The sequence below is a fragment of the Felis catus genome, chromosome A2 (assembly GCF_018350175.1).
Source record: "Felis catus isolate Fca126 chromosome A2, F.catus_Fca126_mat1.0, whole genome shotgun sequence".
In the NCBI taxonomy this organism is placed as follows: domain Eukaryota; kingdom Metazoa; phylum Chordata; class Mammalia; order Carnivora; family Felidae; genus Felis; species Felis catus.
In genome coordinates, this window is record NC_058369.1 from 93,413,046 (window position 1) to 93,440,554 (window position 27,509).

At 35.6% G+C, this 27,509-nt stretch overlaps 1 long non-coding RNA gene across 2 annotated transcripts in view; it reads left to right on the forward strand.

The window, feature by feature from the left end:
* LOC109497449 overlaps positions 1-27,509 on the forward strand; it is a 118,448-nt gene that overhangs the window by 53,590 nt on the left and 37,349 nt on the right. For both annotated transcript variants that reach the window (XR_006594190.1, XR_006594191.1), the window contains exons 2-4: positions 3,177-3,250; positions 3,954-4,013; positions 21,935-22,018. This is a non-coding gene — a long non-coding RNA (uncharacterized LOC109497449). The remainder of the gene's footprint in view (positions 1-3,176; positions 3,251-3,953; positions 4,014-21,934; positions 22,019-27,509) is intronic.

A 27,509-nucleotide genomic window follows, 5' to 3' on the forward strand; every position in this document is an offset into this window, starting at 1 on the left:
TGTTGCATGTGCCCTGCTATTGTGGCTCACCCACGTTTTCCTTCAGACAGTTGTCGGCAATTGCTCCCTTGCCTTTGTGGGCACAGTGCTTGGTCCCTGTGGTGTTTGTAGGCCAGTCTGGGGCTGCCTTGGGCTTGAGTTGAGTCAGACAGGTGTTTGCCAGAGATGCAATAGCACCAAACTTAAGGGTGCTTTCCCTGTGTTGTTCCTAATAAGCTTTCTTTCGTGGGCAGTGAATCCAGTTTTCTGCCTCCTGCCCACTGCTGGGGCTGCCGTCTTACTAGTGTGAGTGGGATTATCTTTCCCTCTTCCTAGTGCAGTAGTTACTTGGGAGTGGTGCTGGCCACTGTAGGGGATGCTTGCACACTGCCAGGCCTGTGGCACCACCCTGTTTGGGATCTGGCCAAGACAAGACTGTATTGGAGAGGGTGGACCCAGGGAAGCACAGTGCAGGAGTGGTGCAGTCGGGCGGCAGTGCTAAAAAGTTAGGTACTCAGTCCCTCAGGTGGTCATGTATTTACTCTGGGGAGTGGGGTAGGAAATGACATCTGCCATTTCCTTTGTTCCTGGAGGAGGTCCATGGAGATGTCTGTCCTACTGGGACTGGCTCTGGGATTAGTAAATAATTCTCCTTCCCATATGCTGCAGGCACCTTTCAAACTGCTGCTTCCATGCTGTTATCTCCATGGGCCTTTTTTTGTGTTTTCTCTTTAAGGACATATTCTCAGTTTCCTATCATCTTCCTGGCTCTCCTAAAGCATAGCCTGCTAATTAAAAAAAAAATTAATCTTTATTTATTTTTGAGAGACAAAGAGACAGAGTGCAAGTGGGGGAGGAAGAAAGGGAGAGGGAGACACAGAATCCAAAGCAGGCTCCTGGCTCTGAGCTGTCACCACAGAGCCCAATGTAGGGCTCAAACTCACAAACTGCAAGTTCATGACCTGAACCAAAGTTGGACCAAAGTTGGATGCTCAACCGACTGAGCCACCCAGGCACATCCCCCCTCCCCTTTTTTAATTCTGGGCTTGAAGTCCCACTGCTTTTAAGAACTCAGGAAATTAGCCCTTCTGGTTTTCAAAGCCAAATATGAGAATTCATATTCCCCTTCTGGGTGCCCTCGTGTGAAAATCTGTTTCTTTCCCCTTTCTGCCTCAGTGGCATCCCTCTCCCTCCCTGAACAGTCCTAGGAGTCCATTTAGCTCCTGACTATGTCTCTGCCTCTCTTACCCTCTTCACTGTGGCCTCATCTACATTTAATTGTGGAGTTCATTCTGCCAGTCATTGAGTCATTTTACAGGTTATTTACACTGATGTGAGTGTTATTTTGTTGTATCCATTAGGAGGAGGTGAGCCCAGGTTTCTCCTCTGCCATTTTCCCTGGAAGTCCTAATTAGCCTTCTATATATATATAGAAGCCTTCTCTCTCTCTCTCTCTCTCTCTCTCTCTCTCTCTCTCTCTATATATATATATATATATATATATATATATATATATATACACATATATATATAATCACTTTTGTACTATCATAAAATAAAAAATTCATAGTTGAACAATCATAATTTGACCATCTGTACTAAATGCCTATAATATGCAGCTCATTGGACAGCAATAAACTTTCCTATTGAAACAGCATCATGCCACTCTTTTTTTTTTTACTTTTTTGAGCTCCCTATTTTTTTCCATAATAATAAAGAAGTGTTCTCTCTCTAAGGGAAGCAATTTATGACAACAGGAAAAGGGATCTTTAATGTGAAATTTCATAAAAATGGAAAAATTATTTATATACATTGACAATAACCACATACAAAAGAACATCATATTTTAAAATGAATTTGAATAAAAAATAGAATTCTAATACTAATTACAAAGTGTTCTGACAAATGCAACGGGGAAAATTTTTAGCCTGGGTGACAGAAGAACCAGTCATATTCTTTTCTGGATTTTGAAGCTTTCGAGTTGTGATGGGACAAGGGTAGTAGTAACTGCCACATTGCACAACTTCAGAATGCTCCATTCACATAGTGTTGTATGTTAATATCACCCCCTGCTGTTGTGCATTGAATGCAGCCTGCATAGGAAAAAGTAGCAATCTTACTGCTGATCTTTTTCTTTAAAGCTTGTTCTATGATTCTCTGCACTGGATTTGGTTCTTTGCTTTTGTATTCTTGGTCTACACTCTTGCAGTTTTTCAAAGCTGACTTTAAGAACACACTTTTCAGCTGATTTCCATAGCAGCTTTGATCCCTTCAATGTTCTCTTCAAAATGCTACCTACATGCTAAGCCCTATGTCTTTCATATAAGGTCTTGTCTGTACCAGCATTAAGTTTCCTCCATTTGGTTCATGTTCTTCACAATAAAGGAGATAACTTTATTTCCTTAAACAGAAAGAACCACTTTCCAAGTAGAGCCATAGCTAACACTATATTCTGACATGCAACTTCTTGATACTACTGGATGAATATTAATGCTGTTCTCTATCAATATCAGTCAATATTTTTACGATTTTGCAACACATGGCATGCTACAATTATATGGCAATACTAACATGAATTAAATCTAGTCTCTATCTTAGAATTGCTTATAGTCTCCTAAAAGAGGACGACAGGATCCTAGAAAATTAAAACTCAGCATAACTTCCTTGAGGGGGAGTATGATTTCACTGGCTCTGTGAGGGCATGAGTTCCTATTCTTCATGTTCCCAGCCTCTAGCACATGCTTTATTATTTGGTGATTTAAAAGATACTATTCTAGTGGTGCCTGGGTGGCTCAGTCAGTTAAGCATGGACTCTGGATATCTGCTTAGGTCATGATCTCAGAGTCGTAAGATCAAGTCCCCATGCTACACTGAATGTGGAGACTGCTTGAGATTTTCTGTTCCTTTCTCTCTCTGCCCCTCCCCTGCTTGTGCTTCTTTGCTCTCCTTTTCAAAATAAATAAGCCTAAAAAGATGTTATAGCACATGAATAAAAGGCTGTATTAGCCTATCAAGTAACAGCTTGGTTGAAATTAAGAAAAATTCCAAAGAAGAAAGAGTATTCAATCCTAGCTTTGCAAAATAAGATACTGGTAGGCAGAGAAGACAAAAGAACATTCCTGGCATAGATAATACAATAATAGCATGAACAAAGTCACATATACAAGTTATCTCTGCCTGGTGCTCTCTTTCCCCAGATACCATGTCTCACTCTACTTCGTTCAAGTGTCAAATGCCACCTTACTAGAGAGAGACTCCTTCCTTGAGTTTTGTAAGTAGCTTTCTATCCCTCTTTCCCTTACCTCATTTGAAAATTTATTTATTACTAACTTACACATATATACATTTTATCTATTGTTTAGGTGTCTGTTTGCCCTGATTTAAATATAACCTCCATAAGTTAAGAAAATACTATTTAGTTTGCCTACTGGTAAAGCCTCAGATGCAAGAACAATGACTAATGCAAAGGAGATGTGTTTTTGGTTTTAAGGCAGTGAGGCAGGTAGGAAGGAATAATTGATTGGGAGTCATGACTATTAAGGATAGCTTTAATTAAGCAACTTTCTCTCCTCTGGTTCAGCTCAATGGCAAACAAACTAAATACTTGGTCACCACATTCACCACTCAAGAGATTCCCAGACTTACCACCACCATTTCTCCACAGAGGCTCTCTACCTTCCCCAAAAGAACAGGCACTTCACTTTGATAAGTTGCTAATCCTTTCACATTAGCAGATCCAGTCATTTTCAACCATCCTTTTTACTAGCAGAGAGATGATCTTTGCAATAGAAGTAAAAACTTGCATGATTCTGGTTGTATCTGAATGAATACTGCCCTGTGAAATTGCCTTTGGTGCTACTTGTAAATGCTATTTTTCAGTTTCATGACCTGTATCTATAATCAGCATCTCTGATAAGATTTGCCTTCCTTACTCGTATCCATTTCAATGTTCACGTCTTTATTATTCTTCTTAGGTATGCCTTCTTGCAAAGCAAATTCTACACCTCATTTCACCTACATTTGCCCAAGCACAGGTAACTATTTCATTGCCTCAAACAGCTCTCTGAACCCAATCATGTGCTGCTTTGTTTAATATTTGTAGTGTCATGCCTGTTTTCTGCATGGATTACCTATCACTATTTTTCTTAAGACTCTGTTTTCATCTTGTCTGCTTATCTTGAACCAGTTTATGAAGGATCTTATATGTTGAAGTTCAGTCTTAAAGTTTAGCAAAGCTCTTTAGTTATCCAAATGAGCTGTAAATGGCTAGTCTTTAAACCTACCCTCTCTAACACACAACTTGGCTTTCTTATCAAATTTAAACTGGCTTAGAAACAGCATAGTGGAAGTGAGTCAAACTAACTGCAATGTGTCAACTGATGTTCTAAGTCAGCTGCTTTACCTAGTATCTAAGGAAGCAGGCTAGCGGACACCTTTCATAGAGCATTTTTTCTCTAAAATTTTTGTTCTGACCTGGAGGTAAAACATAGCAGTCAAATCTCACAACACTGGCTAATTCAAGACAAATTTATTATATGACTATTATAGGACAAATTATTATATGACATATAACAATGTAAATCTAGATATATAAAACTATATGAAAATATGTATACATATACACTATATTGAGTCTCTCCTTCCGAGAATATGGAAGCTATTTATTCAGCTGTCTTAAAATATTTTTCAATAAAGTTTTTAAAAATTGGCAACAATCACATTGCTTAGAAGTGTGACAAGATCTGAGAGCTAGTAAACAGAAATCTCAGAAACAAACCTCTCATGGGAGTTTTTGAATAATCAAATATTTGTGCTTACACGTCTGACTAGACTACAATGGAAACATATTTTTCTCTGTTCCTCAAGTGCTCGATGGAATATGAGCTATAGGCTCATAGTTTCCAGGCTATATTCACTAAAGACTGCCTGAGAAGTTAAGAGATATGTCAAAATCAGACGTTTCACCAGAGGCAGTATTAGAAATCAGAACTTGTGTGATTTCAGTAAGCAATTCCAGCACCCAAGTCTGTCATGCTTAATAAATATGTCCACATTTGACTCTTGAACAACGATGGGAGTTAGGGGGAGGTTGACCACCCCTGATGTAGGTTCAAAATCTGCATATAACTTCTGACTCCTGAAAATCTTAACTATTAATAGCCTACTGTAGACCAGTAGCCTTACCAATAACAGAAACAATCGATTAACATGTTTTATATATGTATTATATGCTGTATTCTTATAATAAAATAAGTTAGAGAAAATAAAATCTTAAGGAAATTATAAGGAAGAGAAAGTACATTTATAGTACTGTATTTATTGAAAAAAATCTGCATACGCAGACCTGCATGGTTCTAACCATGTTGTTCGAGAGTCAACTATATATGTTTCGATGACTGCATTAATGAGTTTAAATTTATTCTGTGAGTCAGTTCATTTTTAGAATTAGATTTTGCAGATGTGACATTCATAATATGTAAAAACTTCTTTGGACACAAAGTATATCCCCAAAATATGACATAGATCTGGTGGCTTAAAAATAAGTCTAGATTGTACCAGTGACCTCTTGAAGTATAAGGCCCTTAAACCTATCAACTATTCTGAGCTTTTCAGTCAATAAGAAAACTTTTTTACCCATTTGTGGATAAAAAATCCATTTTCATGTTTTTAACCAAGTATAATCCACTTTATTATCGTGCTTGTCCAAATAGAATTTTCCCAATTATTCTTTAAAAGCCTATGCAGTAAAACAGATTCAGCCAGAACACACTATTATACCTTTGCAATGCACTTTTATACTTCGAGATATAAAGAACTTGATTCCCTAGTCATGTCAAGAGAAGCATTATTACATTCCTGTCCTTACCTTGTGTTCACATCAGTGAGATGAGCTTTTTGCTTCAACGCTCTGTGTAGTCCAAAAGCCCATCAGTTTTGATTACATGAGTTCAAATAATGATTTTAGAAAGTGAGGAGTTAATGATCTAAAAAGGTAAGAGGCAGGGAAACCAGAAACTGTAGATACATTGAGGGTCATAAAAATAACACAAGATTTAGATTTAAAAAAAAAAATTTGGTTCAAATCACATCTCTTACATGCTGAAAAATCATGGGCTAGTTCCATGGAACTCCACTGGAATTTGTCCAATGGAGATATATTTCTGTAAAAACTAAATTAGCACTTTCTGTTTATTTCAAGCATACTGAGGTTCAATAAAGTAGCTACCAGCCACTTGTGGCTATTGAGTGCTTGAAATGTAACTAGTCTGAATTATGATATACTGGAAATATTAAATACTTCTCAACTATTTGAAGACTTAGTGACAAAATAAAACATCTCATTAATAATTTTACATTAGTTGCATGTTGAAATGATATTTAGATATATAGGGTTAAATAAGATATATTATTATTAAACTTAATTTTTTTCATTTACTTTATTAATATCATTACTACAAAGTTAAAAATTAAAAATATTTCTGTTGTACAGCATCTGCCCCATATGTTTGCTCTTTTGTCGCCACTAGACTAAAGTTACTCTGAGAAGAGGGATTTTATCTTCCTTATCTTACTGTACTACTAACTGGTGAAAATTCTGACATAAATATAAGTATATATATATAATTTACATTGAGTGAATATAGTAACTTTAATCCTGAGTTTTTAATGCAGTTTCCTAAAGAAGTATCATTGTCGCTATAAGCAGACAAATTCAAACCATCCTTCCTTTATTTTCTATCCCATTTGTTACTCAGAGTTCCAAACAACATTTGCTTTGGTCTCATTGTTTTATACAGCCCATGGGTCAAAGGAGAAATTACGAGCAAAATGAGAAAATATATTGAATTAAATGCAAGTTAAAACACGACCTATCCAGTTTTCAAAACTGGATTTTAATCAGTGCCTAGAAGAATATTTATAGCAGTACATGTAAAATAAAGTTTAAATTAGAATCTAAACCTCCACATTAAAAATGATTTTAAAAAAAACAAATTAAAATCTAAGTAGAAGGAAGGGGTTAATAATTTTAAAATGAACACATATTAGTAAAATAAAAAGCAAAAAACAAAGACGAGTTTACCCAAAAATATCATTTTATTTTTTGACATAACAGGAAAATTGATAAACTTCCAGAGTTCAGAAAAAAAGATCCTACAGACCCTAGGATGTTAAAGGTGTAATAAGAGATCATTAGGAACAAATTCCAGCAATAAATTCAATAATATAAATAAAATGGGAAAGTTCCAAACTTTTAAGTGTCAACACTGAGGAATTAATTCACTTTTTAAATCTATTAATTAAATTTATACTTCACCACCTTCCAAAAAGAAAGGTCCAGACTTACATGGATCCAATTGTTAATTCTATAAAATAAAAAAGAAATACCTGGAGTGCCTAGGTGGCTTAGTCGGTTAAGGGTCCAACGTCAGCCTAGGTCATGATCTTGCCTTCCCAAGTTCGAGCCTGGCGTCAGGCTCTATGATGACAGCTCAGAGGCTGGAGCCTGTTTCAGATTGTGTCTCCCTCTCTCTCTGTCCCCTTTCCCACTCATGCTCTGTCTCTCTCAAAAATAAACATTAAAAAAAATTTAAAGAAAGAAATAACTATTCTATGGGTGCCCACCAAAATATTAGAAGAAGAGGAACTATTTCCCAATTGATTTTATGAAGCCACTGTTACCATGATAACAAAATCCAATGTGCATTATTTTTTTTAAAAAGGAAACATGCGAAGTGATGGATATGTTAAATAATTTGATGGGGGATTCTTTTACCATATATATAAATTAAGCAGGTATATATTCTAAATATCTTACAGCTTTATGTCAATTATACTTTAATAAAGCTGGAAAAATAAATTTTAAGACACAGTTAAATATCCATTATGAACATAAAAACAGAATTCTTTAAAATTCTAGCAAAATGAACTCAGGAAATATGGAAAAATAATATCCCATGACCAACTGTACAGTTCAGAGATTTTTGACAAATATGCAATTCTAGGAATTCAAGGTTAGTTTAACAGTACAATTAATGTAATTCAAATTATTAATCCATTTTTAAAAACCTTAATATTATTTCAATAGATTCAGATGTTTTGCCACAATACAACAGCTTGGTGACAATAAACAACAAACACAAAACATTAATTTGTGGCAAACTAGCCAACATTATGCTTAATGATGAAACATCAAATGTTTTCACCCAAGATCAAGGGAAAGTAAAGTCTACTCTCAATATTTCTACTCAACGTGTTTTTGGAGGCCCTAGTGAAATAATAGAACAGAAAATGCACATAACTTGTAGATAGAAAGATGCAGAAAAACTGTCTTTATTCCTAGATGGCCTATTTCCAAGGAATGCATAAGAAGAAAGTCAAAATAAGAAAAACAATACAGTAAAAATTTATAAAGGATTTGAACAGAAACTTAACTAAAGATAATGATATATAAATCACTTTAAAGAACACATGAAAAGGTGCTTGGAATTATTAGTCATGGGAAAGATGTGCATGAAATCCACAGTATACTATAGGCATCCATCAGCATGGTTAAAATAAGAAAGACTGACTGTACCAAGTGTTGAATATGTGTAACTGAAAATCTTATATATTTCTAGTAGGAGTTTAAGAGGTGTCATCACTTGGGGATATAATTTTTGCAATTTCTAAAAAACCTAAAGATATACTTAATACATGATTCAACAGTCCTACACTCAGACATTTATTAAAGAGAAATAAAAGGTATATATGCACATAAGAACTTACATATGATGCTCATAAAAGTTTTATTGATAATATTCAAAAAATGGAAACTGTGTCCAATAAGAGATGGGTGGATAAATAAATTTTGGTAATATTTATACATTGAATATAAATAATTGGAATGGAGTATAAGAATTGGAATGTAGTACTAATACATTAGCCTCATGGATGAATCTCAGAAAAACATGCTAAACACTAGACACCAGATATAAAAGAGTATATATTACAAAAATTCATTTATTAGGATTTTTAGAAAAGGCAAAACTAAGTCATAATATCAGAAATTCGTAATATCATACTATCAGTTATTCATAATATGAATATTCACAAGATCAGTTTTTGCCTTGGGTTCAGGGTATGTGTGAAGAGGAATGGGGTTAAAAGCAGATATGATTATAAGAATTATGTGTAAAAGATAGTGAATATATTCTTTATTTTGAATATAGAAATTCCTATAATTTGTCAAAACTGATCAAACTGTACACTTTAAATGTGTTTATTTTCTTGTAAATCATACTTCAATACATTTTAAATTTAAATATTGAATATAGATTGGTTGCTGGACAGAGGGGATAGATAGGAAAAAGGAAAACCTGTGAATAAAGGTACCTAGGGAAGAAATCATATGGTATAGGGTATGTAGCAGTAGTGAATTTCATGACTAGAATAAAAGATAAATCAACAGGATTTGTTGCTGCACAAATTGAAAAGTTAGAGTTAGAACATGGAAAGTCATGAATATCAGAATAAACATCTTAGATATTTTGTGAACAAATGACAGGACATCAATTTATTCTGTTTGCCCTTCCCATTTTCAACTGTGAAGTAACATTCTCAGACATCCTCCTGTCTATGAAGGAACATAGGCGGGTCTCCAGCAAACCGTGGAAGGAAGAATGTTATAATTCTTCCTCTAATGGTAGGGTCTTTTTGGCCTCTGGTATGCATGAGTTCCCTGACCGTAAGTCACATTATTCACTTGTTTGTATCATATCAGCCTTCCTCACAATTACTATCAGCAGGGCTCTTAAATATATGTTCACACAACCAAATTAAAACATGATGGTGGGTTTTAGGCATTTCTTGAAAAAAATGCATTGAGCAAAAATAAAATATTCTTCTCAAATATGTTTTTAGATACTGCCTATTATTTTGGTCATGATTTCCAAAATAACTGTCTTGATACAAAGAAACAGGAAGGCTCAGTCAACTATTTTTTCCCACCTCTTAAGGTTAATTTATATTTGATGACTCATAAGGATTGGTCATATATCCCAAAATATTGCAAAGGCTAAAAGATGAAGATATTTTATAAGCCTATAAATCTGTTGAGCTCGATATTAGACAAAACAGTGTTGTTCTCTCCAGATGGTTAATTTGCATGGCTGCCTTAACACTTGGCTTTTCCATAAACATTTGCTTATTGTAAAGACCGTCATAAGAAATATGTTACTCAAATTGTGAGAGAAAAAAAAATACCCTGCAAAAATCTGGCTGTGAGATTTGTGTCTTGCTATTCATGTTTCTAAAATGAAGGAGAAAAGAGGTTTAAAGGATTTGGGGCTTTGAAAAGGCCATAGCTGCTTCTGCAGCCCCCAGTGAATTATTCTCCTGGATTAACCAACTGTTAAAGTTTCAGATAGGGACCTTTCAATATGAAGTCTTACTAGAAAAGTAACAATTAGGTAGAGTTCTCAATATTATAATTTCATAGTTATTGTATATCATAAAACACTTTTCAAAGGTTTTATAAGAAAGCATTAAATGACAAATTGCAGCAATATGTTAATGTACTGATAGGATGTAGAAATATTTTACTGTATCAGTTTTTTTTTTTAAGAGAGAGAGAAAGAGAGAGAGTGTGACTGGAGGAGGGTCAGAAGGAGAGGGAGAGAAAGAGCCCCGGGTAGTCTCCATGCTGACATGGATCTTGAGCCAAAATCTAGAGCTGGACATTCAACCACTCAGCCACTTAGGCATCCATGTAACTAATATTTCTTTTAATTTCCCATCAAGCAGAGATTCACAATCCTTGCCTTCAGTCTAAACACTGCTAATAATGTTTTCTATTTGTGTTGGGCATTCCTGATAATTATTTCAGTGCATTGTCATAAGTCCCCTTATAAGTGTAGAAGTGGACTTTATAAAATAACTCAGATCATTGTCTGGGGTAGAAATGAAGAAATATCTGGACTGGGTCATTTTCCTTCCCTCATTCTGAAGTCTTCCTTCTACATTGTGCTGAATCTGTAACATATTTTACAGCTATCACCTAGACAACTAAAGGGGGAAAAATCCAAGACGGAACAGAATAAAAGATTAGACATTAGGAAATTACAGAGATTTCCAAATAAAGGCATTTGGGAAAGGGGAGCTTGTCAACTGCAATAATGTCATTATTCAGACTGAAGTCAGAGAGGTAGAGAAGTTTAGAAAACTTTGACTATATTTTCACTTTATGTTTGAAGGAATTTATTTGCACTTCTCTGATGATAAGTGATGTTGAGAATCTTTACATGTGCCTATTGGCCATCTATATGTCTTTTTTGGGAAAATGTCCATTCAGGTTCCCATCCATTTTTTAATTGGATTGCTTGGTGTGTGTGTGCGTGTGTGTGTGTGTGTGTTGAGTTGTATAAGATTTTTAATATTTTGGATATTAACCTCTTATTGGATATTTCATTTGCAAACACATTCTCCCATTTAGTTGGTTGCCTCTTTGTTTTGTCGATGGTTCCTTTCACTGTGCAAAAGTTTTTCATTTTGGTGCAGTACCAAGTATATTTTTGCTTTTGCTTCCCTTGCCTCAGGACACCTATCTAGAAAAATGTTGCTACTGCCTATGTTTTACTCTCAGGGTTTTTATGATTTCAGGTCTCACATTTCAGTCTTTAAGCCATTTTGAATTTATTTTGTATATGGTGTAAAAATATGGCCCAGTTTCATGCTTTTGCGTGTAGCTGTCCATTTTTCCCAGCACCACTTGTTGAAGAGATTGTCTTTTTCCCATTGTATATTCTTGACAACTTTGTTGTAGTTTAATTGACTATATGTGTATTTATTTCTGGGTTCTCTATTCTGTTCCATTGATCTAGGTGTCTATTTTTGTGCTGGTACCATACTGTTTTGATTGCTGCAGCTTTATAGTACATTCTGAAATCTGGGATTGTGAAACCTTCAGCTTTATTCATTTTTTCTGAAGACTGCTTTGGCCATTCAGGGTCTTCTATGGTTTCTAGAAACTTTAATGTTATTTGTTCTAGTTCGATGAATGCTGTAGGTATTTTGAGAGGGATTGCATCAAATCTATAGATTGATTTGGGTAATATGGATATTTTAACAATACCAGTTCTCACAGTCCATGAGCATGGAATATCTTTGCATTTATTTGTGTGGTCTTCAATTTCTTTTATCAATGTTTTATAGTTTTCAGAGTTACAGGTATTTTACTTCTTTAGTTAAGTTTGGTCCTATATTATTCTTTTTGGTGCAATTGTAAATGCGATTGCTTTCTTCCTTCTCTTTTGCTGCTTCATTATTAGTGTATTAAAATGCAACAGATTTCTGTGTATTAATTTTGTATCCTGCAACTTTACTGAATTCATTTATCAATTCTAATAGTTTCTTTATGGTGGAGTCTTTAGGGTTTTCTATATATATTATTACCTCATCTGCAGATAGTGAGATTTAATTCTTCCCTACCAATCTGGATGTCTTTTAGCTCTTTTCTCTGTATGATTGGTATAGCTAGGACCTCCAGGACTATGTTGTGTAAAAGTGTTGAGTAAAAATACTTCTCTTGTTCCTGATCTCAGAGGGAAAGCTCTCAATTTTTTATCATTGAGTATTGTAAACTGCAGGTTTTTCACATATGGCTCTTAATATGTTGACTTGTGTTCCCTCTAAACCTACCTTGTTGAGAATTTTTAACAGAAATGGATGTTGTATTTTGTACATTGCTTTTTATGCATCTATTGAGATGATCATACAGTTTTTATTATTTCTCTTCTTGATGTAATAAATCACATTGATTGGTTTGCAAATATTAAACCACCTTTGTATCCCTGAAATAAACCTTACTTGATCTTACTGAATGATTTTTTAATGTGTTGTTTAATTTGATTTGCTAATATTTTCTTGAGGATTTTTTGCATCTCTGTTCATCAGAGATATTGGCCTATAGTTTTATTTATTTATTTTTATAATGTCTTTGGTTTTGAATTCAGGGTAATGCTTTGTAGAATGATTTTGAATGTTTTTCTTCCTTTTCTATTTTTTTTTTTTTTGGAATAGTTAGAGAATAAGGACTAACTCTTCTTTAAATACTTGGTAGAATTTACCTGTGAAACCATCTGGTCTGGACATTTGTTTGTTAGGAGATGATGATGATGATGATGATGATTATTCATTAAATTTCATTGCAAGTAAGTTTGTCCAAATTCTCTATTTTTTTAATTCAGTTTTGAAAGGTTATATGTTTCTAAGAATTTACTCATTTCTTCTCAGTCATCCAGTTTGTTGGCATATTAGTTTTTATAATATTCTTTAATAATCCTTTTGTATATCCATAGTGTCAGGTGGTATTTCTCATCCTTCACTTATGATTTTATTTATATTTGTCTTCTCTCTTTTTTTCTTTTTATGAGTCTGGTTAAAGTTTTACCAATTCTGTTTATCTTTGTAAAGAAACAGATACTGTTTTCATTGATCTTTTCTATTGTATTTTTAGTCTCTCACATTTTTCTACTCTAATATTTATTATTTCCTTTCTTCTGGCTTTGGGCTTTGTTCTTTTTCTACCTCCTATAAGGTGTAAGGTTAGGTTGCTTATTTGAGATTTGCTTATTTCTTGGAGTAGGCCCATATTTATATAAACTTCCCTTTTAGAACTGCTTTCAACTGCAGCTCAAAGATTTTGGACCATAATATTTTCATTTTCCTTAGTCTCCATGTATTTTTTAATATCCTCTTTGATGTTATGCATGACCTATTTGTTCTTTAGTAGCATCTTAGTCTTCATGTATGTATTCTTTACAGATTTTTTCTTGTAATTGGTATCTAGTTTTATAACATTATGGTCAGAAAAGAAGCTTCATATGATTTATCGAGACTTGTTTTATGGCCTAACATCCTGGAGAATGTTCCATGTGCACTTCAAAGACTATGTATTCTGCTGCTTTGGAATAGAATGTTCTATATATATGTTAGGTCCATCTGGTCTATTGAGTCATTCAAAACCATTGTTTCCTGGGGCATCTGGCTGGATCAGTCGGAAGAGCATGTGACTCCTAATCTAAGGGTCATGAGATTGAATCCCACATGGAGTGTAGAGATTACTTAAATAAATAAAAAACTTAAAACAAATATTGTCTCTTTGTTGATTTCCTCTGTGTATGATCTTTATACATTGATGTAGGTTGGTTGTCAAGTCATCTACCATAATTGTATTGTTGACAATTTTTCCCTTTATATCTGTTGATATTCACTGTATGTTTCCATGTTAGGTGCACAGATATTTACAGTTGTTATAACTCTATTTGGATTGTTCCGTTTATCATTACATGTGCCTTCCTTTGTCTCTTGCTACAGTCTTTTTTTTTAATGTTTATTTATTTTTGAGAGAGAGAGGGAGACAGAGCATGAGCAAGGGAGGGGCACAGAGATAGGGAGACACAGAATCTGAAACAGGCTCCAGGCTCTGAGCTGACAACAGAGAGCCCAATGCCGGGCTCACACCCATGAGCAACGAGATCATGACCTGAGCCGAAGTCGGACACTTAACCAACTGAGCCACCTAAACACCCCATACAGTCTTTGTTTTAAAATCTACTTTGTCTAATATAAGTATTACTACCCCAGATTTTTTTTCACTTCCAGTTGCATGGTAAATATTTTTCCATTCATTTACTTTCAATCTGCATGTGTCTTGAGATTTGAAGTGAGTTTCTGGTAGATAGCATATATATGGGTTATGTTTTTTAATCCTTTCAGTCACCTTATATGTGTGTGTGTGTTTTTTTATTGAAGCATTAGCCCATTCATGTTTAAAGTATTATTGGGGAACATGGGTGGTTCAGTTGGATGAGCATCTGACTCTTGACTTCAGCTTAGGTCATGATCTCAGGGTCACGGAATTGAACCCTACCTTGGGCTCCACAGAGAGCATGGAGTCTGCTTATGATTGTCTGTCTCTCTCCCTCTCTCCCTTTGCCCCTCTCCCCTGCTTGTGCTCTCTAAATAAAAGTAAATAAGTAAATAATTATTGATATGTATGTACCAATTGCCATTTTGTTAATTGTTTTTTGGTTATATTTGTAGTTCTTTTTTATTCTTCTCTTGCTCTTTCCTTGTGCCTTGATGGCTTTCTTTAATGTATGCATGGGTTCCTTTCTTTTTGTGTATTTATTACAGGTTTTTTATTTGTGGTTATCATTAGGTTCATATTAGAACATTTTATGTGTATAGCAGTCCATATTAAGTAATTGTCGCTTAAGTTTAGCACATTCTAAAAGCACTAAATTTTACTCTGCTCCCCCCACATTTTATACATATAATGTCCTGTTCTACATTGTTTCATTTTGTGCATCCCTGGACTGATATTTATACATATAATTAATTTTATGGCTTTTGTGTTTTAACTTTCATACTGGTTTTATAAGTAATTAATCTAATTTGACCACATGTTTGCATTTACCAGTGAAATTTTTTTCTTTCATAATTTTCTCACTTATAGTTATGACTATTTCACTCAAATAATGCCCTTTAACAATTCTTATAAGAGTGGTTTAGTGGTGATGAACTTTTTAAATTTTGGTTTGTCTGGGAAACTATCTCTCCTTCTATTATGATAGAGAATTCTTGGTTACAACTTTTTTTTTTCCTTTCAACACTTCGGATATATCATGCCAATCTCTTCTAGCCTATAAATCTTCTGCTGAAAAATCAGCTCATAGCCTTATAGAGATTTTCTTCTATGCAACAACTTTTTTTTGCTCTTACTGCTTTTAACATTCTCTATCACTGCTTTTTGCCATTTAAATTATTATGTGTCGTGGTATGGTCCTCCAAGGGTACATTTTGTTCAGCACTCTCTGTGGTGCCTCAATCTGTTTATCTGTCTCCTTTACCCACATTAAGAAAGTTTTCAGCTATTAATTTTTCAAATAAGTTTCTGCCCCCTTCTCTCTTCTCTTTTTAGGATTCCTATAAGGCAAATGTTTTGATTGAGGCTATCACCGAGTTACCATAACCTATTCTCATTTTTTATTCATTTTTTTCTCTTCACCTTGGTTGCTTTATATGACCCTGTCTTCCAGATCACTGATTCATTCTGCATCCTCTAATCTGCTGTTAATTTCCTCTAGTGTATTTTTTAATTTCAGGTATTGAGTTCTTCAGTTCTGCTTCTTTTTTATATTTTCTATCTCTTTGTTGAGGGCCTCAGTGAGATCCTCCACTCTCTTGTCAAGTTCAGTGAGTATATTTATGACCACTACTTTGAATTCTTTATCAGGCATATTGCTGATCTTTGTTTCATATAACTCTTGTGCTCTCATTTTGTCTTGTTTTTTTATTTGGGTCATATTCCTTTGTCTCTTCATTTTGTCTGATTCTATGTTTGGTTCTATTTGTTAGAAAAGTCAGCTACATCTTCTGTTCTAAAAGTACTGGCCTTTTGAAAAAGAAATCCTATGGTACCCTGTTGTGCGATGCCTCTGGTCACAGAACCAGGCAGTCCATGGGTGTCTCCTGTGTGAGCTGCCTGTGCCCTCCTGTTTGGCTAACTGGCATTTGCTTTCAGTCCAGTAAGCTGCAATTTACCTGCTCTGGGTGCACTGGGTAGATTTTGGTCCCTGCACTGGTAAGGGGTCTGTCTGAGGTTCCATGGGCTTGAAGGTAGGCAGTATGAGCAATCTGGCTAGTAGTGTGCACCTACTCTGTCTGCTACAGAAGCATGTGCCTCAAATGGCTATGTGCTTTCCCTGTAAGGCCTCCTGATAGGTTTTCATTGGTAGGCAGGGTTGATAATCAGACCAGATGTCTGCATCCCATCTGTTTTCCAGAGCTGCAGGCTTACTAAATGGGAGGATACTCTTCCTGCATGGCCAGCTGAGAAACTAGGCAGCTGGGACTGATGGCGTGCTGGTGGGTGTGGTTATCTCCCCTTTCCCCAGGGCAGGAGTCACTCTGGAGTGGTGCTGGTTCCACCCTGGACTGCTTTCAATGTGTGTCAAAGTCCAAGCTGCTTTAGAGGATATCTGCTGAGACCGGCAGGTTGATGAGGTAGATCCACAGGGGAAACATGGGGGACAGGGCACTCAGTGCTGGAAAAATAGGTGGAAAGTGTTCCTGCTGGTTCACACAAATCCCATATCTAGACTGAGAGGAAAGAAAAAGAAATGGTGCCTGTTAGCACTTTTGTTCTTGAAGAAGTCTCCTGAGTTCTCTGCCCCTCAAAGCACTTTCTGAGATTAGTAAATAACTTTCCTTCATGTATAACTCAAGTGCTTTTCAAACTGCTGCTTTTGTGCTATGTCTCAGCTGAATTATGCTGCTTCTTTAAGACTGTTTCCTATTGTCCCCCACCTTCCCAGGAGCTAAGCCTGCTGATTTTTAAAGTGTCCAGAGTTAATATCCACTAATTTTTAAAGCTCATGAATTTTAGCCCCACTGGTTTTCAAAATCTAATGTGGTGAGCAGTCGTCCCAATAATGTGATCCTCGGGCTTCTCCATGCTTGTGATGCCTCATTTGTGATTAGTCTCATCAGCGATTTGGTTCCCAACTGCGTACCTGCCTCTCCTACCCTTTAAATTTTTAAGTTTATTTATTTTTCAGAGAGCGAGAGAAATTGTGAGTGGTGTAGGGGCAGAGAGAGAAGAGAATCCCAAGCAGACTCTGCACTGTCAGCATGGAGCCTGACGCAGGGCTCAAACCCACAAACTGTGAGATCATGACCTGAGCCAAAATCAAAAGTTGGATGCTTAACTAGATGAGCCACCCATGCACCCCATTCCTAACCTGTTTAATGTGGCTTCCTGTGTATGATTAACTATGGAAAGTCTGTTCTGCTGATCCTCAGGTCATTTTCAGAGTGAGTTGAACAAATGTGGCTGTTACCTTGTGTATCCATGGGATGAGGTGAGCTCTGGGTCCTCTTACCCTGCCATCTTTTTGACACTTTCTAGAGGGTCAGTCTCCCAGAGGTAGACTATTGGTTGGTACTTGGCTCAGGAAAATTTTCATTGTGATAATTGGGGTATTTTTCTCAATCCTCCTATAGTATCTTCATGCTTCCTCATATCTTGTGCACCTGAGCCCTAGGAGTAAACTTTGCTCAGCTTTCCTTGTCTTTTCCCTTTGGTGAGTTTAAGCATAAGAGTTTCCTGCTCTGTCTTCAGTGATAGCAGCACCCTGCATTGTATCCTCAGAAAATCCCAGGTACAAGAAGGTTCCTGACCTTTACACAGTGGAAAGTTATTTGCTTATGTATATCCCCAAGTGAGAGGAGGAGGAAAGAGAAGAAAAGAAGGCTTGTTGTCATTCCCTCTGCAATAATCTTTTTTTTTTTTCCCTTTAACTTCATATCAGAGAAATGTCCAGGGCACCAAATAAGCTTTGGTATATCACCCAACATCACCTAAGCACTGTCTGCATACCTTTGTCACTAGGCATGTCACTTCATTCTCTTTTCTGTCCCCAATCTTCCTCCTGAGGCCTCTTAAAAAAACTGTCAAATAGATGCTAACTCCTATTGTGTCTGGAACTACATGTGATTTTCAATTGTCAAGCAGACTTGCATTTGACGTTTAAGAATTTATTAAACTTTTACTTTTTTTTTTCCTGCTTGCTTTTATATATGTTGTCTCTTCCTCTCGTGCTCTGTTTAATAGAAACACCATTTATGTGCTCTGTCTCTTCTCATGGGGTCTTATTTCTTTGAAATTTAGTTCAACTTACTGTTTGGGTTAGTAGTTTGCTAATGAGCTTTAAAAGTATCTGATTGCATAGATTACAGATTTTACATTTAGTAGTGTGGAATCTTTTGCAACATTCTACATTCTAACTGAAAGTGGAGTTTGAACACAAGTACATTTTGGAGTACAGTTTTTTACTATTTATCCTAAGGCCAAAGATTATAAAGTATTTCAACAAATTTTGAATTCTAGTTAGTATGTGTATATATTCTCTCTCCCTCTCCTCCCTTGCTCTCTCTCCAGTGGAATAACAACTTGTAAGTGTAGAAGAAATGATGTAGTTAGAAAATCCCATTTTGGCAATCAAGACACTAATTTATTCAGAAAATGATCCTAAATTAATGCTCAAACTAACAGTGAAAATTTGATGAGAAACAAGATACAGCCTGAAAGTATCTCCCCAAGAAATGCTTATAAATTACAAAAGCAAAAATAGGAATAGCTGGCAGACACCACCTGAACCATGTGATTAAAGTTGCCATAAACAGGATTAAGACAAGATATCGCCTTCTGACAAGATACACAGAAAAGGACCTAACACTACTTCTGTGATAATTCTGCCAAATATGAGTCACCTGGTTCTGATCACAAGGAAATATTAAACAAATCCAATAATTGGACATTCTACAAAATAACTGGCTGTGTTTTCAAAATTGTCAAAGATGCAAAAGACAAAAAATCATTTTGAAGAACTAGAATGGAGTCTAAAGGGGATGCCAGTAATTGAATCACAGATCCTGGACCACAGTAACTTTTCTCCTGTTTGCTTTATTTAGATGTTATTAGGATACCTAGGTTTAATCTCAATAAAATCTGTGGTTTAGATGGTAGTATATCAATAATTTTCTGATTTTGATCATGGGATAATGGTTATAGAAGAGAGTGTAGAGACCTTTCCTATTTTCTTAGGAAATATATAATAATTATTGGGGTAATAAAGTGTCCTATCTGCAAATTATCCTCCAGTGATTCATAGAAAAATACTCAATTAGACATATGGAAAGATAAATAGAATGTATGGAAAAATTTTAATAGATGGGTAATGTAGTTGAAGGTCATATACAGTTTCATAGCCTTTTCTAGAAACTTTTCCATAAGTTTGAAATTACTTTGGAAAGATGTAAATTTCTAATACTGGAAAGTAGTAGATCTCATTAAAAAATTATGCTTTATGTTTCCTTTTGCTTTTCTTTTATGTCTTCCCACCCCTCTCCCAGTTTTCTTGAGATAAAATTGATGCATAACGTTTTTAAGTTGAAGGTGTACTAAGTGTTAATTTAGTGCATTTCTATATTGTAAAATGATTACCAGAATAACATTAACACCTGCCTCCCATCATAAAGTTATCGTTTCTTTTTGTAGGGAGGACATTTAAAATTATACTTCCTTTTTTCGTTTAAAATTATTTAAACTATTTGAAACTTTTAAAAAAGTGATTTAAATTCCATTTAGTCAACATACAGTGTAATATTTTTTTCAGGTGTCCAATACAGTCATTCTGCACATCTATAAAACACCCAGTGCTCCTCATAACAAGTGTACTCCTTAATCCCCATCACTTATTTAACCCATCACCCCACCCACCTCTCCTCCAGTAACCATCAACTTGTTCTCTTGTTTCTTATTTTTTCCTCTTCTTTTTCCCCATGCTCATTTGTTTTGTTTCTTAAATTCCACCTTTAAGTGAAACCATATGGCATTTATCTTTTTCTGACTGATTACACTTAGCATAATATTCTCTAGCTCCATTCACATTGTTGCAAATGGCAAGATTTTCATTCTTTTTATGGTTGAGTAACACACACACACACACACACACACATACATACATACATATACATTCCACATCTTCTTTATCCATTCGTTGGTCAGTGGACATTCAGGCTATTGTTGATAATGCTGCTATAAACATTGGGGTGCATGTATCCCTTCAAAGTAGTATTGTATCCTTGGAATAAATCTCTAGTAGTGCAATTTCTGGATCCTAGGAAAGTTCTATGTTTAACTTTTTGAGAAACCTCCATACTGTTTTCCACAGTGGCTGTGCCAGTTTGCATTCCCACCAACAGTGTAAGAGGGTTCCTCCTTCTCTGCATCCTCACCAATACCTGTTGTTTCTTGTGTTTTTTTTTTTTTTAGCCATTCTGACAGGTGTGAAGTGATATCTCATTTTAGTTTTGATTTGCATTTTCCTGATGATGAGAGATGTTCAGCATCTTTTCATGTGTAAGGTCACACTTTCTTAGCAATATTCAAGTATATAATATAGTATTATTAACTGTAATTACCGTGCTGAACATTAGATCTCCAGAAGTTATTCATCTTATAGCTGGGTGTTTGTACCCTCTGACTGACCTCAGTCCCTGGCAACCATCATTATAGTCCTTTTTTCTTTAAGTTTGGCTTTTTTTTTTAGATTCAATATGTAAGTGATACCATGCCATATTTCTTTCTCTGTCTGGCTTATTTCACTTAGTATGATGTCCTCAAATCCATCCATTTTGCCACAAGTGGTAGGACTTCCTTTTTCTTCATGCCTGAAAAACATTCCATTGTGTATATGTGTGTATGTATGTGTATGTGTAGATATCACATCTTATTTACACATTCATACATTGACACACACAGGTTTCCATATCTTGGCTAGTGTAAATAATGCTGCGATAAACATAAGTGTGCAGAGATCTCTGAGATACTGATTTTGTTTCCTTTGGATACATACCCAGAAGTAAGATTGTTAGATCATATGGTAGTTCTATTTTTATTTTTTGAGGAACTCCATACTATCTTCCATAGAAGCTATACCAATTTTCATTCTACTATCCATGCAGAAGGGTTCCCTTTTTTTCATCCCTCACCAACACTTGTTATCTCTAGTCTTTTTGATAAGAAGTCTAACAGATGTGAGGTGATAACGCATTGTGGTTTTGATTAGATTTCCCTGATAATGAGTGATGCTGAGCATCTTTTTCTTCTGCCTGTTGACAATTTGCAGTTTTTCTTCAGAGAAATGTCTATTTAGTTCCTCTGCCCACCTTTAACAAGTTATTAGATTTCTTTGCTATTAAGGTGTATGAGTTTTTATATCTTAGATATTAACCTTTTTTTCAAATACATGATTTGCTGATATATTCCATTCTATAATATACCTTTCCATTTTGTTGATTGTTCTTTTGCTGTGCTGAAGTTGCTGTTTTTTTGTGTTTTTTTTAATAGAAAGGGTGAGTCAGGGAGATGGGCAGAGGGAGAGAGACAAAGAATCCCAAGAATTCAGTGCTATATTGAATAGGAGTGGTAATGGTGAGTACCCTGGTCTTTTCTGATCTTAAAGGAAAAACTTTTGACCTTTCACCATTAAGTATGATGTTGGCTGTGGGGTTATTGTACATGGTCTTTATTTTGATAAGGTATATTTCTTATATAACCAACTTACTGAATGTTTTTATCATGAAAGGATATATTTTATCAAATGCTTTTTTGATATGATCATAGGATTTTTAGCTCTCTATTTATGTGGTGTTATCACATTTATTGATTTGTGTGTGTTGAACTATCCTCTCTTCCAGGCATCAATCCCACTTGATCATGGTGAATTACATTTTAATGGGCTGCTGAATTTGACTTACTAATATTTTATTGAGAATTTTCTTCATCAATATTTAGTGATACTGGTCTGTATTTTTTTCTTATAGTTTCTTTATCTGGTTTTGGGATCAGGGTAATGCTAGCCATGTAAAATTGAGAATGTTGATTTTTCTTACATTTTTGGGAAGATTTGGAGAACGATTGGCTAGGTTATTTTTTTAGTTTCATAGAATCCATCAATGAAACAATCTGTGGCTTTTCCATGTTGGGTGGTTTTGACGACTAATTCAATCTTACTAGTATTTCATCTATTCAGATTTTCTATTTCTTTATGATTCAGTCTTAATAGGTTTTGTTTCTAGGAATACTCTCTTCTAGGTTATCCACTTTGTTAGCATATATATGTTCATTGCAGTCTATCTCAGGACCCTTTGTATTTCAGTATTATCAGTTGTAATGCCTCCTCTTTCATTTATAATTTTGAGTCTTCTTTTTTTTTTCTTAGTCCAGCTAAAATTTTGTTACTTTTGTTAATTTTTTTTTTCAAAAACCAGCTCTTAGTTTTATCAATCCTTTCTTTTATTTTCTTATTATTTTTTCTGGACTCCATTTTACTTATTTCTGCTCTGAACTCTATTTCCTTCCCTCTAAGTTTGGGCTTAGTTTCCTCTTTATTTTCTAGTTCATTGAGGTATAAAGTGAGGTTTTTTATTGGAGATCTTTCTGGTTTCTTAATGTATAAGTGCTTAGAAACTCCCCTATAGAACTTCTTATGCCGCATCCCAGAAGTTTTGACATGTTTTGCTTCCATTTTCATCTGTTTAAAGATATTTCTTGATACCCCTTTTGATTTCATGTTTGATCCATTGATTATCTGTTTAATCTCCACACACTTGTAAGTTATTCAGGCTTCCTCCTGTTATTGGCTGCTAGTTTCCTATCACTGTGGGCAGAAAAAATATTTCGTATTATTTCAGTCTTTTCACATTTGCCAAGGTGTTTTGTGACCTAGCATGTGATCTATCTTATGCAATGCCCTGTGTGCCCTTAAGGAAAATGCGCATGCTACTACTATTGGATGAAATATTCTATACTTGTCTGTTAGGTCCATTTGGACCAATGAGTGGTTCAAGTCCAGTGTTTCTTTGTTGATTTTTTGTGTGATCTGTCCATTGTTGAAAGTGGGCTACTGAAGTTCTCTGCTATTATTGTTAATTCTCCTTTCAGATCTGTTAGAATTTGTTTAATGAATTTAGATGCTCCAGTGTTGGGTACATATATAATTGTTATATGTTTTCATGAAATGACTCCTATTTCATTATGCAATGGTTTGTTTTCTCTTATCAATGTTTTTGGCCTAAAGTCAATTGGATGAAAGTATCATTTCTTCCACTTTGTTTTGATCTTCACTTGGATGGAATATCTTTTTGCATTCCTTCACTTTTAACCTATATATGTCCTGAAGCTGGAGTTTTTTTTTTTTTTAATACATCCAGCCACTCTATATCTTTTATTGCAGAATGGAATCCATTTAGAGTATTTTTAACATTTAAATATTTACTGAAGCCACCTTATTGTTTTCTGGCTGTTTTGTGGTTCATTCCTTCCTACCCTTCATTGCCTTCTATGTATGTGATGATTTTCCATAGTGTATGCTTGTCTTTATCTTTTGTGTACGTATTGTATATTTCTCTGTGTAGCTCCCAAGAGGTTTACACAAAAAAGTCATGTTTTATATATATAATATATAATCACATATATCCATTTTATACAGATAATTTAATTTTTATTGCATTTAAATTCAATTTTTTTAATGTTTATTTTTGAGAGACAGAGTGAGAGACAGAGCAGAGTGAGAGCAGGGGAAGGTCAGAGGGCGGGGGGGGCACAGAATCCGAAGCAGCTCCAGGCTCTGCACTGTCAGCACAGAGCCTGATGCGGGGTGAAACTCACTAGTCGTGAGATCATGACCTGTGTCAAAGTTGGACGCTTAACTGACTGAGCCACCCAGGCACCCAAATGCATTTAAAGTTTTAGTTTAAGTTTATTGTTATTTTACCTTTCTCTTTTATATTTTTGATGTCACCATTTACATAGTTTTTACTGTGTATCCGTTAACAAATTGTTTAAGCTATGGCTATTTTTAATAATTTTGACCTTTTAGCTTTTATTCTAGAGTTAAGTAGCACATCATTGTATTACAGTTAAAGGATTCTGAATCTGACTGTTTGCTTACCATTATCAGTGTTGCATATCTTCATATGTTTTTATGGTACTAATTGTGATACTTTGCCTCAGCTTGAATAACTTCTCTTAACATTTTTAAGACAGTTTAATAACAAAGGATTCCTTCAGCTTTTTTTTTAATGTTAATTTTCAGAGGGAGAGAGAATGAGAGCAGAAGAGGGGCAGAGATCAAGGGAGACACAGGATCCAAAGCAGGCTCCAGGCTCTTTGCTGTCAGCACAGAGCCTGACGCAGGGCTTGAACCCACAAACCAGGAGATCATGACCTCAGCCAAAGTCAGACACTTAACCGACTGAGCCACCCAGGCGCCCCTATTTAATTCTGAAGGACAACTTTGGGCAAAATATTTTTGATTGGCAGTTTCTTTCTTTAGCTCTTTGAATACATCACCCCATTTCTTTCCTGGTCTCTGTTGAGAAATCTGATAAATTCACTGGGTTTTCTTTTTTTGATAATTTCTTTTTCTTGCTGCTTTTAAAATGTTCTTCCTTTAATGTCAGACAGTTTTATTATTGTGTGTCTTGGAGAAGAGCGTTTTGGATTCAAATTTTAAGGTGACCTATTAGTTTCATGAACTTCTTTTTCCAAAAATCCCCTTAGGTTTGCGAAGTTCTCAACCATTATTTCTTTAAATAAGTGTTCCACCTTTCTTTCTTTGTTCTCTTTCTGGGACTCCAGTAATACATATATTATTTCTTTTCATGATTCTTCTGCTTTTACAAGATTGCTGTTAAGTTCTCTATGGAATTCTTCAGTTCAGTCATTGCATTCTTCGGCTCCAATTTTTTTTAGATTTTTGGGGTTTTTTTTACCTCTTTATTTAACTTCTATTTTATTCTTGTATTTTTGATGTTAAATTGCTTGTACGCTTTGTAACAGTTTGAGCATCTGTATATCAGTTACTTTGAATTTTTTTATTTCCATTTCTATGGGGTCAGTTACTAGATGTTTACTATATTCCTTTTGGATATATGTTCCCCTGTTTCTATGTGGTTCCTGTAGCCTTGTGTAGATGTCTGCACATTTGAAGAATCAGTCACCTCTTCCAGATTTATGGGCTGATTTTGATAATGAAAGTCTTTCCCCTGAAGATGGGGCATATTGTATCATGCTGTGACCCTGGGTCTGGTTGTAGAGTGTGCCAATGCAGGGGAAGTGTGATATCTCTTCAACTCAAGCAACTGGGTCCACAATATTGATAATCAAGTTTTCCTTGGCAAGGATTGTGGAGAATCTTCAAAGGTTTCAAGGGTTGATTAGTCTTAAGTGGTGCCTTCAAGTCCAGTAGCTAGAAACCAGGGCAGGGAGCAATTGTGTCCAGGGCCCGTGGTATTCACACATTTAGCTGTGGAGGCTAGCTGTAGGTGTCTATGTAGTGGCAGAGACCAGTTAGAGACAAACTCATGGAGATGGAGATCAGGGCAGGTAGCAAGGTCAGAACCAACTATGGGCTCACTGGAATCTGCGGAGGCCCCAGCTGTTAGTGTGCTCTCCTATGGCTTCACACCCCATCCCTAGTTGTATATTGTGCAGTGAAGTGCAGTCACAGGAGTCACACTGGGGAGTATGCAGGTGCACACGTGGAGGGAGGGGCTAATTATATGTTGTCATGGTGTTGCCAACGACAGAATGGAGGGCCTGATCTGGGCCTGCAAGCAGTTGTGGGGGCCCAAGATGCCAATGTGCTTTCCTAGTTATGCATACTCTCCCACTGGGCATGCACACTGCAATGGAGGCTAGTGATGAAGATCAGTCTGAGAATATACAGGTGCACAGTGGGAGGGTCAGGGAAGGACTGAAGTATCTGATTTTAGGAAACAAAAATACCTGTAAGCTAATAACTGCCAAGATATGAGGGGGATCTACAGTGATTGTACAGGCTGGTGACTTTGTCAGTAGTGGAAGCTGCTGAGTCTATATACAGAGCAGATCTTTGGGAACCACAGACATTCCCCCTGCCTATCTGGTAACAATTGTCTTTACTTTCTTGTTTGTTCCTAAAGAGATTTATATGTATTAGCTTTGCCAGTCTGGGTTTTATAAAACCAAAGCTGGACTTTTGTTTTGCATCATGCCTGAAGAGGCTGGTTGGTCACCCCACTCTTCCTTTCCTGGTGAGAACTCTTTCTAGCTGGTTAGACCCTCGTTGTCAGAGAACAGTGCCAACTTGGGGCATGTGATGATGCAGACTAAACGAAGTCTTCTTTTACTTCTTGTATAATTATTCTCAGGTTTGTCTTCATTCCACGCTGTGGCTAAAATTTCCTAAATGTGTTTTCAAGGTCTTCTGGAGCTATTTTTATTTGTGGATAGCTGTCCAATCACTTCTCTTTATGGAGAGATGTGGAATCTGGGTTCTTGTACCTTGCCATTTTTTTCTACAAATGAAAGTATTTTAATATTACCTTCTAGCAAAATAAAAAAAAATCAAACACAAATTTATTACTGTTTCATGGAAGTTTTGCCTATTTGTTACACTCAGAACATAAAATTATTTTTCTATGAGATCCCTCCCCCAATTTCTTCTAATACTACTTTTACAATGAAGATAATTTCTGTAGAGAAAAAGTGGATCTACGTGATTTAGTTCTCATACAAGCTTTAGTGTGGTATAAAAGGTTCCTCATACAGTCAATGCATCATGTAGGTATAATTCATTCATGGAGAACCAAACACCTGTGATTCCATATGTTCTCATTGATTTCACTAAGTTGGAACCTCATGGATGAATCTCTGTGTAATTAGATGAGCATGATAACTTCCCAGAAAGACAGGCTTTCCTGGGATACACTATTATCCAAATGCTTGTGAATTTAGAGGGAAGTAAGGATGGATGTCTAACTTGTCATACATGTGTACATCAAATTAGTGAACTTGACACAAATAATTTCAGACATATTACAGATATAAATGAATGTTTAAAAGTGTGAACTGTTAATGTGTTTTGCTAAAATACTTA